Source organism: Salmo salar, chromosome 03 (genome assembly GCF_965601325.2).
Source record: "Salmo salar chromosome 03, fSalSal1, whole genome shotgun sequence".
Lineage (NCBI taxonomy): Eukaryota > Metazoa > Chordata > Actinopteri > Salmoniformes > Salmonidae > Salmo > Salmo salar.
In genome coordinates this window covers 96,760,358-96,773,879 of record NC_138293.1, presented here as the reverse complement: position 1 = coordinate 96,773,879, position 13,522 = coordinate 96,760,358, and the positions used below count along the sequence as shown (strand labels likewise).

The following is a 13,522-nucleotide window of genomic DNA, read 5'->3' as shown; positions in this document are numbered from 1 at the left end:
CATTCATTAATTCATTCTGATAAATCCCAATGGTTTCCCACTGTTAATCCCACGGCATATGTGTGAAATCTCACTCACATAATACGCACAGTAACCGTGTCAGTCGCAGGACAAACCCATCAGCACCATATTGAGAGTGGCACAGTACCATACCAGAGCTTACCAGAGAGTTGTATCAGACCAGACCACATGTCGTAGTGTAGTCGGGGGCAGCAGACAGGTGTCCATGCAGCATGAGCACCGTGAGCAGCGTGAGGCTAACTGAGAGCATGGTGTTAACTCACCTAGCCATGGCTTGAGGCTAGAGAAACGTCACTGCTATACGAAGTTTCCCTGCACTACGAAGACACGCACGCAGGCACACACACACACACACACACACACACACACACACACACACACACACACACACACACACACACACACACACACACACACACACACACACACACACACACACACACACACACACACACACACACACACACACATACACACACACACACACACACACACACTCTAATGAACAACCCACTTGTTGTATAATCAAACCGACACACACATAACAATTGAATGGAAACAAACAGGAAAGGCACTTGTCCATTTATCATGTATTATGGACAAGTGGCTCTTTCTAATTTTACAACATACTACCCTACTTAAAGCACTTTCTGTAACCCCAGCACCAAGTAGGTACAATGATTAACCAGAGAGACAGACTGCTCTGGAGTAAGCCTGTCCTTATAGAGAGAGACAGAAAGAGAGAGAAAAAGAGAGAGGGTGTGTGTGTGTGTGTGTGTGCGTGCGTGCGTGCGTGCGTGTGTCTGTGTGTGTGTGTGTGTGTGTGTAAGGAGAGATAGTAAAAGTGAGAGGGAGAGAGAGAGAGAGAGAGAGAGCGAGGCAGGAGATTGAGAGACCAATAAGGTCAGAGATTACACAAACCTCTGGTTAGAGAAAAACAACCTGTCAAAACTCATAAGCCACAGGACAGTGGTCTCAGTCAATCCGCCACAGAGGACAACTGTCCAGTAGCAGCTAAAGCACAGCAGCCGTCTCAACGGTGTTCCTGCTACTTTAGTGTTCCTACTGCAGCTAAGACTAGACCTAACTTTTCCAAATTGGTTTTGTCAAAGCATTCTCAAAATGTTTATCTGATAACGGAGTAACATTCTTCTAAGGGGGCTTTCACATATCCCTTTATGATCCAGAACCTGGACCGTTTGATGCTCTGATCCACACTATAAAACATGTGTGAAACACTAACAAACCCTGGCTGAAACTAATAGTGGACCTGTGTGAGTGAGTATCCAGGTCCAAGGTCCGGAACCAGAGTACCAGGTGTTGTGACGCAGCAGTGGGAGTTGCGTGGAGCTTTTTGTTTGCCAGTTGTGAACAAGCTTGATCACTAGCTTCATGTAGAAGTCAGTACAACTATCACTATAATTATCTGGTTGTATTTATTCTGTAGTAACTACATACTGGATAATTATCTGGATGTATTTATTCTGTAGTAACTACATACTGGATAATTATCTGGCTGTATTTATTCTGTAGTAACTACATACTGGATAATTATCTGGCTGTATTTATTCTGTAGTAACTACATACTGGATAATTATCTGGATGTATTTATTCTGTAGTAACTACATCCTGGATAATTATCTGGCTGTATTTATTCTATAGTAACTACATACTGGATAATTATCTGGATGTATTTATTCTGTAGTAACTACATACTGGATAATTATCTGGATGTATTTATTCTGTAGTAAGTACACACTGGATAATTATCTGGATGTATTTATTCTGTAGTAACTACATACTGGATAATTATCTGGATGTATTTATTCTGTAGTAAGTACACACTGGATAATTAGCTGGATGTATTTATTCTGTAGTAACTACATACTGGATAATTAGCTAGCTGTATTTATTCTGTAGTAACTTGTCGTGGACGAATCAGAATTAGTTGGGTAACATAGATAATTAAGATGTTTTATTAGTATAATATGCTTATTTGAGGTACTTGTCATTAGAAAGTGTCCATTGGACTCTGGTGTCTTTTCAGTTGCATGTCTACCTTAGCTGGGGCTCAGACACTTGGGGCCCAGAGAGGGGAGAGGTCAGACTTGTCATCATGGGAATGTGTCTTTACCTATTTCTTAAACCATGTGAAGGGATGGCGTGATTAATGGGGAACCAATGACTTGTCTCCACAATGTCTGTGAGCAAGTCACACCCTCCTTTTCCTTATTGTGGGGAGGTTTATGGCAGTGTCTGGGACCATGGTCTCTTAGATCTCACACTTATCCTGTGATAATATATGGCCTAGAGGCTCACTCCCCCCAGTGAGCCTGTCCAGGAGTGGGGTCAAGAGGGGGTTATTGGAATAAGGACCTAGTTCTGAGAAATGTCTGTGTGACTGTCTAAGTGACCCTCAGAGGTGGTGAATTCCAATTATTTTAAATGTGCTAGCCAGGTATGCCCTGGGTTACTCTGTGTGAGTATTTTGTTAAAGTTACCACTAGGTAATCTTTGTAGGAGCGTTCTGTGTGAGCGTGAGTAGGTTTACTCTGTGTGAGTAACCTTTCAATTATGTTCTGATGTTCTGTGTGAGTATCGGGCCAATCCTGTGTGGGTGATCCTTAAAGTTCTGTGTGAGTACCTAAAAGTTTCTAACGTTTTATATGGATTCTGTGAAAATATGATAAATTGTATGTGTGTGTATAATTGATTACTAGAGATTTGATAAAGTAATGCTGAGAATATAATTAGATACAATTTAAACCAACCATTCGTAGACGTATGTAGGTTTTGAGTTGGTATCTTTAATGGATAATTTAATAAAGATGAGGTTTTAAGCATTATTAAACTGTCTACAATGTTTGGGAAATTGTGCTCTAGAAACTGATTGGCGTGTGTCCGCTTTTGGTTATCTTACCCTAACGATGTAACTATAAATGCTTATTGTATTATCCCCGTCTGGGTACAACAGTTGAAATAAAAACTGCCCTTAAGGTCTGAAACTGTTTTATTTTGTCCTCTCAGTATGAGAGGAGTTGCTGGATTTATTGAATAAACCGTTTTCCATAAAGTTAGAGCGAATTAAGATGGAATCTCGACGTAATTGAGAAAGTCGGACAAAGCCTAGGGTATCCATCAAACTAATTATCATTGGCTGATATGATGAAGTAAAGTCATTGAAATACGATGAGAAAACATAATCTACTTTTATTAAAAGGCGCAAGATCTGTTTCTTAGTCTATGAATGTTGATTTTACTCTTTGACTGCTAATCTATTCATTTGGCATGTGAGAATCATCGCTGGTGTAAATCTTGGATTTTTTTAAGAGGGCTATTTTCTGGGAATTGTCTAGGTAATATGTGCCTAATTTTACGACGACAGACCATTGTGAATGGGTTTATTTGCTGGAAGTCTTGTTCAATTAAATAGCATTGGTGGTACAGGGGTAGAATTCTCACCTGCCACGTCGAAGGCCAGAGTTCGTATCCTAGCCCATGCACCAGGGGATTAGATGATAATTCTACTATTGATATGTGTTGCCTGGAGAGATACGGTTGCTAGCGTTTGTTTAATAAATAAATGTAACGTTTTGATAGCTTGATTAGTTTAAATTGAAAGACTAATTCATTAGAAAATAATAGCGAGGGAATTTTGATATAATACGTTGTCTGTTGCTGGAACTGACATACAGAGAAAGAGTTGAATGAAGTTATTTTTATAAGTATGGCGATTTACAAGTTATTTTTAAAGTCTTGGATATTTCATAAGTGTGAAGCTGAAAGAGAAGAGGAAGTTGTAAAGTTTGGTTTTAATCTTACTATAGAGGTAAGGCAGAACGTTGGTTGAGTAGTGGGTTATATTTTTGCTTACGGGTAAAACAAAAGATGAGAAGAGAATTGGTTATGTGCGCTGGGCTATGCTTGGGCTATGTTTGGCTGGAAGGAAGGATTTTGTGATGTGAAAGCTGGTTATTGATTCTTGGTTTGAATGTTTAGGTAACACCAGTGAATTAGAGAAGGAAGTTTATGTATTTAAACATTATACTCTGTTTCCATTACGTGGAACAATGTCAGGTCAGTACAGTGAATTGAAGGTTGAGTTAATTTTATTTTACAGGGACAGTGCGAATTCATCACAGTTGTGCGTGTGCTTGGCCGGCGTGCGCGTTCCTGTAAGACGTAGAGTCGCAAGATAGCGCGAGGACGAGCTCTTTGTGAGGGGGGTGAGCATAACCGAGGTGGTGCGCGCTAATAGCGTTTCAATCGGTAACGTTACTCGCTCTGAGACCTTGAAGCATAGTTTTGTTACTTATGTAGTAAAACAATTTCATATGTTTTGGAAATTATCTAGGTTGCATTTGGTTATTTGAATACCTTTTTCATTTGCTTTTAAAAGAGAGGTTGGAATCAAGTATGATGCCGTGGAACTTAAAATCAGATATCACGTGGAACTTTTCCCCTGATACATAGACATCTGTCTCAGGGGCATCAGTGTTTTCTTTGTGAGGAACATGCAGACTGTGTTTTGTGTTTTATTTTAATTTTATTGAGATGCAAACATGAGTCTCTGAGCAACTTTGTCATCTGAACCATTACAGTAGTGAGTTTTTGTGTAGGTTGTTTGTTAATAGCATGCATTTATCACTGTATCATCTGCATACATTGGAACTTCAGACCCTGTACAGACAGAAGGAAGATCATTCATGTATGAGCTGAACATTATTGACCTTTGGGGAATGAAAACATTGTGTATTATGAGTGGAAAAAAGTTAGTTTTGATTCTTATGCTGATAAGACGGCACACTTTTTTAAGGTTTTAGATTTGTTAAACAACAAGGTTTGTTTTTACAAAATGTATGCTACAGGTTGAAATGATTTGATTGCTGGAAAGAGGTTATGGGTTTGTTTATTGTTTACTGTTTATTGTTTATTTTTGGTGTTGTTTTCACTTAATTAAACATTGTATTGTCTGATGTGTTTGAGTAGGATTCTTTCCTCCAGGACGGATGAAAGTCAACTGAAGTATGTATGTTAAAGGCGACATGAGAGAACACGTCTCAAACTACATTTTATTAAATGACTGGAATTAAATATTGCTGAACAATCCAAAGGTGAAAAAAGCTATCACATATTTGTTGGACATTGGTCTAGTAATGATACCAGGATAATTGTATCTAAGGGTCAATTAAGCATGCATATACATTGATGCAGATTAAAACTAATGATTAATGATGAGGGAGTACAGTGGAGTTATCATTAGGTTTTGTTTGTAGTTAACTTTTGGGTTTCTGAATCAGTAGTATAATGACTGCTAAAGAAGTGTTTGTGTTTTTCTTTGGGACAATGGGGATTTCATTGTCTATGTTTCCTGGGGCTATAATCTTGGGTGAGTGAGATTGAGGCTGTAAACTACCAAAATGGAAGTGACCTGGACATTTTTGGTTTGTTTTTACTTTAGGGTTTGATAATACCCACACACAACACATTTGTTATTACTATTTGTTTGTGTTTTTAAAATAGTATGTTTGTTTTTCTCTTTCCTGTGGGATTGGTGAGTTTTCCATATGATTTAGTGCTAAGATATCTTAAAGGGGTATACACATGGAATTTTTAGAAGTTTTTTTCCTGAGGTTTAATTAAAGATGTGGATTCTTTTGTTAATTAAATGTTCTGGGTAATCTGTGATACAACATGTAGAAAATGTTTGACGTTTAATTTTTTTTGTCTAAGATAGTAAGTAACATTTCTGTGAAGGGGTGGTTTGACTTATGACCTTTGTCTGGGTTTTCCTGTGTGGTCTGATCAGCCTCATGGGAAAGCCATTTGGATAATACATTTTAGGTCATTTGTTATACTGATTTCAAGGTAATTCGTGAAATGTATAATTATGATGGAATTTAAAGTTCTTAGACATATTTGTAATTTGGACCTATGTGATATAGGGCATTGCCTTTCACTAAGGGTAGGCTGCTTGAAGTCTGTTTTCCTATGACCATATGGGTAAATTATTTTTTCTTTTTGGAGGTTTTCAGAGTTGTGATTTTCTTTTGGTTATGTTATTTGACATTTTGTTTTATCTTTTGACCAGTAGTTGTGTTTTTTTTTAAATACATTACTCTCATGGAGAGTCATGTGTTAAAAAAAATGGGGAGGAGGATACAGTCCTTTGAGGGTTTGGATTCAGTTCTTTGAAATTTGGATTGAAGTTTACACACCTTGAGTGATATGTGAAGGAGTGTATTGTTGTGTTGTTTGTTCTGTTCTATTCCTGATGGGTTATAGGTCTAACTTCCTGATTCTGTGGCTCTGCGATGGAGTTGAAATTGTGATGGGAAGTATTAACCAATGTGAAAGAATAATTTCAATAGAATGTGTTGTTATTCTCTTTGAATAATGTTTAGACATTTGTATTAAGAATAATTGGTAAAAGTAATTATTTATCATGTAGTTAATGAACTGAACTAAACTGTTGTTCTGATCTGTTCTTTCGAGGTTATCATGAAAAGTGACATCAGATGGTATCTTAATGCATGGAAGAGATAATTGGACCGAAAAGTGTGTGTACCTCAAACCCCCTCTAATTGGCTGAAGAAGGAGTGACGAAGGCGTTGAATATGGCCCTGTCTGAACCATTTCTACTGAGAGGAATGGCCGAGCCAGCAACCGGTGTACAGTATCCGATCTAAGCTATCAACTGCTTTTCTCTCATGTTTCTCTCAGGAGTGTGAGAGGAGTCCACGTGGAGTGAGCATGGAGAAAGGTGCTGTTCTAAACTTTTCTTATGTTGCTGATATATTGGTTGACGAATGGACAAGACATAATGGGCATCTAAGGTGAAACATTGACATTGGGACATTATAATGGGTCATTCACTTTGAACTTTAAAGTTATCTGAAGAAGAACGAAGAGGACGCCAGAAGAATCAGTGCCTGGAGAGAGGGGTTTGGTCAACTGTGCCCAAAACTGTTTAGACTTTTGGGGTATCAGGTTGATTGTAGAGGTCTACACCACGTAAAATTATAGTAATTTAGATTAAGAATGCATTGAGATACTGATCTGTAGAATAATCGTGATAAAATTGTTAATAGTAGAAATTATGGGATAATTATAATGGATGTTAAAATGAATGTACATTCTGCTAATATTGATGTTTGTTTAAATTTAGTTTTTACTTTGAGTGATAAGACCAATTTGAATCACTGAGCAATGTCATTTTGAAATTTTGGTTGGATAATTAACTGAGTTGTAATTATGATTTTAGTTGGAAATTGAATGATTTTTAAAACTGAAGGATTGATTTGAGTTGAGTATGTTAAAATCTATATGAGTGAAGCAATTAATGTGATAGGGATGATTGTTTTGATTGTTGTTATGAACTAAAGATGTTGAGGTTATTATAAGCATGACATGGGTGAACTCTGATCTGGAGATGTCAAGTCCTGGCCAGTATAAGGGTTAATTGTTATTGTAGTTTGGTCAGGACGTGGCAGAGGGTATTTGGTTTATGTGGTTCGGAGTGGTGGTTTTTCTAAAAGGGCATTTGATTTATGTATTCCGGGGTTTTTGGGCACTGTTCCTTGTTTATGTAATTCTATGTTTAGTCTAGGTAATCTGTTTCTATGTTGAGTTAATTGGGGTGGACTTCCAATTGAAGGCAGCTGTGTGGTGTTGCCTTTGATTGGAAGTCCTATATTAGTTGGGTGTGTTTGTCTGTGTACTTGTGGGAGATTGGTTCTTGTCTAGCGTATGTGAGCATGAGAAGACTGTCTGTAATCGTGAGTCCGTTTTGTTATTTTGTATGTTCATTTTTGAGTGTTATTAAATGTTCAAAATGAACTATTTCAACTCTGCTGCATATTGGTCCTCATTTTCCGACGATGATTTCGCCATATCGTCTGAAGAATGAAGAAATCCCTGACAGGAGAGTGTAAATGATCCTAATCTATTTGATCTATAGGCATTGCCTTATAAATAGTGGAATCATGATGTTTGTCTTGGGTCATGTTCATTAGGCACCAAGGGGATACATTTTATTTTAACTAGGAGTCACTACCTGGATTTGTACAACAAGATATGCTAATTGTAGTTTCTGGGATGGAAATAGTAATTTCCAACATACTATGCTGATCCATTGGAGTGTGATAGATAACTAAAGCTTATTTTATTAAACTCCATTGGTGCATGCACTGCATTATGCATTCATTATGTTATTTTTACTGTCTATGGAAAATATAGCTTTGAATCTCATAAACTGTATGCATTTTTTGTTTTTCTTCATGGGTTCGTGCAGGTGACTGTGTATCATAGCCTTCCCAGACAAATTGCTGGAGTGTTTAGTAAATGTTGGGGGATGGTAATAAGAGACAGTGCTGAGTTTCTTGGGATGTTATGTGCAGGAACCCCTGGAAATGAGTTATTGTTTTGTGATTTTTGGTTTATGTAGAATATATGTATGTTCTATGTGAATGAATGTTCTTAAATCTGGTGATTTTCTTTTAAGTTGAGAGGGGACTCAGAGGGATGACTGTCTTTTCTGTTGTGATGAAGCCTGTGTTTAGACACTGGTTCTGCTGTAACGTTACTGTTCTGATTCTCTAGAAGGGACGGAGTCCCTTGAGAGGGGAATGTCGTGGACGAATCAGAATTAGTTGGGTAACATAGATAATTAAGATGTTTTATTAGTATAATATGCTTATTTGAGGTACTTGTCATTAGAAAGTGTCCATTGGACTCTGGTGTCTTTTCAGTTGCATGTCTACCTTAGCTGGGGCTCAGACACTTGGAGCCCAGAGAGGGGAGAGGTCAGACTTGTCATCATGGGAATGTGTCTTTACCTATTTCTTAAACCATGTGAAGGGATGGCGTGATTAATGGGGAACCAATGACTTGTCTCCACAATGTCTGTGAGCAAGTCACTCCCTCCTTTTCTTTATTGTGGGGAGGATTATGGCAGTAAATGGACCCTTGTATGTCCTCTCTTAGATCTCACACTTATCCTGTGATAATATATGGCCTAGAGGCTCAATCCCCCCAGTGAGCCTGTCCAGGAGTGGGGTCAAGAGGGGGTTTGCTTGAGATGGGAGTATCTAGAGTTGACAATTGATATATGCCATTGGATGAAATAGTTCTGTTCAATACCGTAACAGGGAGGGACGGTTCTAAGGAGACCAGATACTGGGCTATACCATTAATCCTGTTGACATAGCAGTTACTGTCTGATGTGTTTTATTGATATCTGTCATACAAAACGTAACCTTTGTGAACTGTTACTAAGTATTTGTGGTTTGTCAATGTACGTTGAAGGGGCTGTATCGTTGCTATAAAAGATCCCTGTAGCAATTCTGTAATCACTTTCCTGGTTCATTCGAGAGAATGCATTATTGGGGGTCAAGAACTTTTGCAAAAGTATCTTAAGTATTAAAGATGTAGTTTTAACTCTGATGTGTTTGTAACTCCTCATTTGGTAATGCGGAAATTAGCCACCACAAACTACATACTGGATAATTAGCTGGTTGTATTTATTCTGTAGTAAGTACATACTAGAAAATTAGCTGGCTGTATTTATTCTGTAGTAACTACATACTGGATAATTATCTGGATGTATTTATTCTGTAGTAACTACATACTGGATAATTATCTGGTTGTATTTATTCTGTAGTAACTACATACTGGATAATTAGCTGGCTGTATTTATTCTGTAGTAACTACATACTTGATAATTAGCTGGTTGTATTTATTCTGTAGTAAGTACAGAGTTCTCTTACGTCCTCCGCACACTCCACTGGCTTCCAGTTGAAGCTCGCATCTGCTACAAGACCATGGTGCTTGCCTACGGAGCTGTGAGGGGAACGGCACCTCCGTACCTTCATGCTCTGATCAGGCCCTACACCCAAACAAGGGCACTGCGTTCATCCACCTCTGGCCTGCTGGCCCCTCTACCTCTGCGGAAGCACAGTTCCCGCTCAGCCCAGTCAAAACTGTTCCCTGCTCTGGTACCCCAATGGTGGAACAAGCTTCCTCACGACGCCAGGACAGCGGAGTCAATCACCACCTTCCGTAGACACCTGAAACCCCACCTCTTTAAGGAATACCTGGGATAGGATAAAGTAATCCTTCTAACCCCCCCCCAAAAAAAAGATATAGATGTACTATTGTGAAGTGGTTGTTCCACTGGATATCATAATGTGAATGCACCAATTTGTAAGTCGCTCTGGATAAGAGCGTCTGCTAAATGACGTAAATGTAATACTGGATAATTAGCTGGTTGTTTTTAACTACATACTGGTCAGGACAACTATCACTGTGTAGAGCAGAGATAATTCGCTGGTTGGGGTTATCAGTCATTTGGAATCTTCAGATTACTTTTGGGTATGTTTAAACGGCAAGAAGTAAACCACAACCAATTTCAGGGTCAGTTCCCTGTGTATGTTCCATGGTCAATAGCAGCCTTTCACAGGAATCAGTCTCTGAAAAATGAATTTAGACATGGTTGTGTAGGAGTTGAAGAGTTTAGATGCCCAGCTGTAGAGGACAGACAGACTCACGTGTAACGGGGCATTAAGAGTGGTCAGAAACAGGACAGCGTGGAGGGACGTTATCTGTCTACATGATCAGGGGATCAGCACTGTATGGGCCCAGTCAGCCTGGTTCAGCCCCAGCCCCATGTTCAGCTCTAGCCTCAGTCCTAACCCCAGTCAGCCTGGCTCAGCCCCAGCCTCATGTTCAGCTCTAGCCCCAGTCCTAACCCCAGACAGTCTGGTTCAGCCCCATGTTCAGCTCTAGCCCCAGTCCTAACCCCAGACAGTCTGGTTCAGTCCCATGTTCAGCTCTAGCCCCAGTCCTAACCCCAGACAGTCTGGTTCAGCCCCATGTTCAGCTCTAGCCCCAGTCCTAACCCCAGACAGCCTGGTTCAGCCCCATGTTCAGCTCTAGCCCCAATCCTAACCCCAGACAGTCTGGTTCAGCCCCATGTTCAGCTGTAGCCCCAGGCCTAACCCCAGACAGTCTGGTTCAGCCCCATGTTCAGCTCTAGCCCCAGTCCTAACCCCAGACAGTCTGGTTCAGCCCCATGTTCAGCTGTAGCCCCAGTCCTAACCCCAGCCAGTCTGGTTCAGCCCCATGTTCAGCTCTAGCCCCAGTCCTAACCCCAGACAGACGGAGCTAAACTAAAGAAGGGGTGAGCCAGCCTCATGCAGCCTTCCGCAGCCCCAGGGTGAGTAGAAGTGTGACAGGCATGGGTGGTGCAGTTATGCTCCATAAGCTCCAACATTGAGCATTGAAACTTGAACACTGAGCCTTGAGTCAGACTGCATCCAAAATGACACCCTAATCCCAATGGGCTCTGGTCAAGGTTAGTGCACTATATAGGGAATAGGGTGTCATTTAGGACAATGGATCCTGGTCAAAAGTAGTGCACTATATAGGGAATAGGCTTCCATTTAGGACAATGGGCTCTGGTCAAAAGTAGTGCACTATATAGGGAATAGGGTGTCATTTAGGCCGCCACATCAGACTAATGTGAATCCTGAGGTCCTATCTGACCCCTATGATATCTCCATTTAAACTCTACTCACAGGGTCAGAGCCAGAGGGATGACAGCTAACATGAAGTGCAAATACATCTCGACACTCTGTCAGTGTGTGATCTCATCTCTCCCTCATCTCCTTCCTTACCCTCATTCCAAGCAGACTGTAGCATTTGGAACCAGTTGTGTGTGTCTGACGTAGTGACTGTGGAACCCTGTGAGAGGGATGTGGTGGTGAACAGTAGAGGAACAGAAGCAGGGATGATTCATCCACTTCCTGTTAGGGCTAGGGGGCAGTATTTGCACGGCTGGATAAAAAAATGTACCCGATTTAATCTGGTTACTAATCCTACCCAGTAACTAGAATATGCATATACTTATTATATATGGATAGAAAACACCCTAAAGTTTCTAAAACTGTTTGAATGGTGTCTGTGAGTTTAATAACAGAACTCATTTGGCAGGCAAAACCCTGAGACATTTTCTGACAGGAAGTGGATACCTGATGTGTTGTATTACCTTTAAACCTATGCCATTGAAAAACACAGGGGCTGAGGAATATTTTGGCACTTCCTATTGCTTCCACTAGATGTCACCAGCCTTTACAAAGTGTTTTGAGTCTTCTGGAGGGAGATCTGACCGAACAAGAGCCATGGAACGATGATGGCCCATTAGACACCTGGCGCGCGAGTTCATGTTGGGTACCCTCGTTCCAATACGTTATAAAAGAGTATGCATTCGTCCACCTTGAATATTATTCATGTTCTGGTTAAAAAAGGCCCTAATGATTTATGCTATACAACGTTTGACATGTTTGAACGAACGTAAATATATTTTTTCCCCTCGTTCATGACGAGAAGTCCGGCTGGCTTAGATCATGTGCTAACAAGACAGAGATTTTTGGACATAAATGATGAGCTTTTTTGAACAAAACTACATTCGTTATGGACCTGTGATACCTGGAAGTGACATCTGATGAAGAGAATCAAAGGTAATGGATTATTTACATAGTATTTTCGATTTTAGATCTCCCCAACATGACGTCTAGTCTGTATCGCAACGCGTATTTTTCTGGGCGCAGTGCTCAGATTATTGCAAAGTGTGATTTCCCAGTAAGGTTATTTTTAAATCTGGCAAGTTGATTGCGTTCAAGAGATGTAAATCTATAATTCTTTAAATGACAATATAATATTTTACCAATGTTTTCTAATTTTAATTATTTAATTTGTGACGCTGACTTGACTGCCGGTTATTGGAGGGAAACGATTTCCTCAACATCAATGCCATAGTAAAACGCTGTTTTTGGATATAAATATGAACTTGATAGAACTAAAAATGCATGCATTGTCTAACATAATGTCCTAGGAGTGTCATCTGATGGAGATTGTAAAAGGTTAGTGCATCATTTTAGCTGGTTTTATGGTTTTGGTGACCCTGTCTTTGAATTGACAAAACATTACACACAACTCTTGTAAATGTACTGTCCTAACATACTCTAAATTTATGCTTTCGCCGTAAAACCTTTTTGAAATCGTAAAACGTGGTTAGATTAAGGAGATGTTTATCTTTCAAAGGGTGTAAAATAGTTGTATGTTTGAAAAATTTGAATTTTGACATTTATTTGGATTCAAATTTGCCGCTCTTGAAATGCACCTGCTGTTGATGGAGTGCACCACGGGTGGCACGCTAGCATCCCACCTAGCCCATAGAGGTTAATGTGTTGATCATAGTGACTGTTCCTCTAGTGGTTCTGTGTTTAATGTGTTCATCACAGTGACTGTTCCTCTAGAGGTTCTGTGTTTAATGTGTTCATCATAGTGACTGTTCCTCTAGAGGTTCTGTGTTTAATGTGTTCATCATAGTGACTGTTCCTCTAGAGAGGTTCTGTATTTAATGTGTTCATCATAGTGACTGTTCCTCTAGAGGGTTCTGTGTTTAATGTGTTCATCATAGTGACTGTTCCTCTAGAGAGGT

General features: G+C 39.7%; 1 protein-coding gene across 3 annotated transcripts in view; it reads right to left on the bottom strand.

Moving 5' to 3' along the window:
• LOC106602019 (glucagon receptor) overlaps positions 1-13,522 on the bottom strand; it is a 252,163-nt gene that overhangs the window by 74,743 nt on the left and 163,898 nt on the right. Inside the window, exon 1 of one of the 3 annotated variants that reach the window (XM_045715818.2) lies at positions 164-317. The exons of the other annotated variants lie outside the window; for them this stretch is intronic. The gene's annotated coding sequence lies outside the window, so the exon portion shown is untranslated. Of the gene's footprint in view, positions 1-163; positions 318-13,522 lie in introns of those variants that run through there. 3 annotated transcript variants of the gene reach the window in all.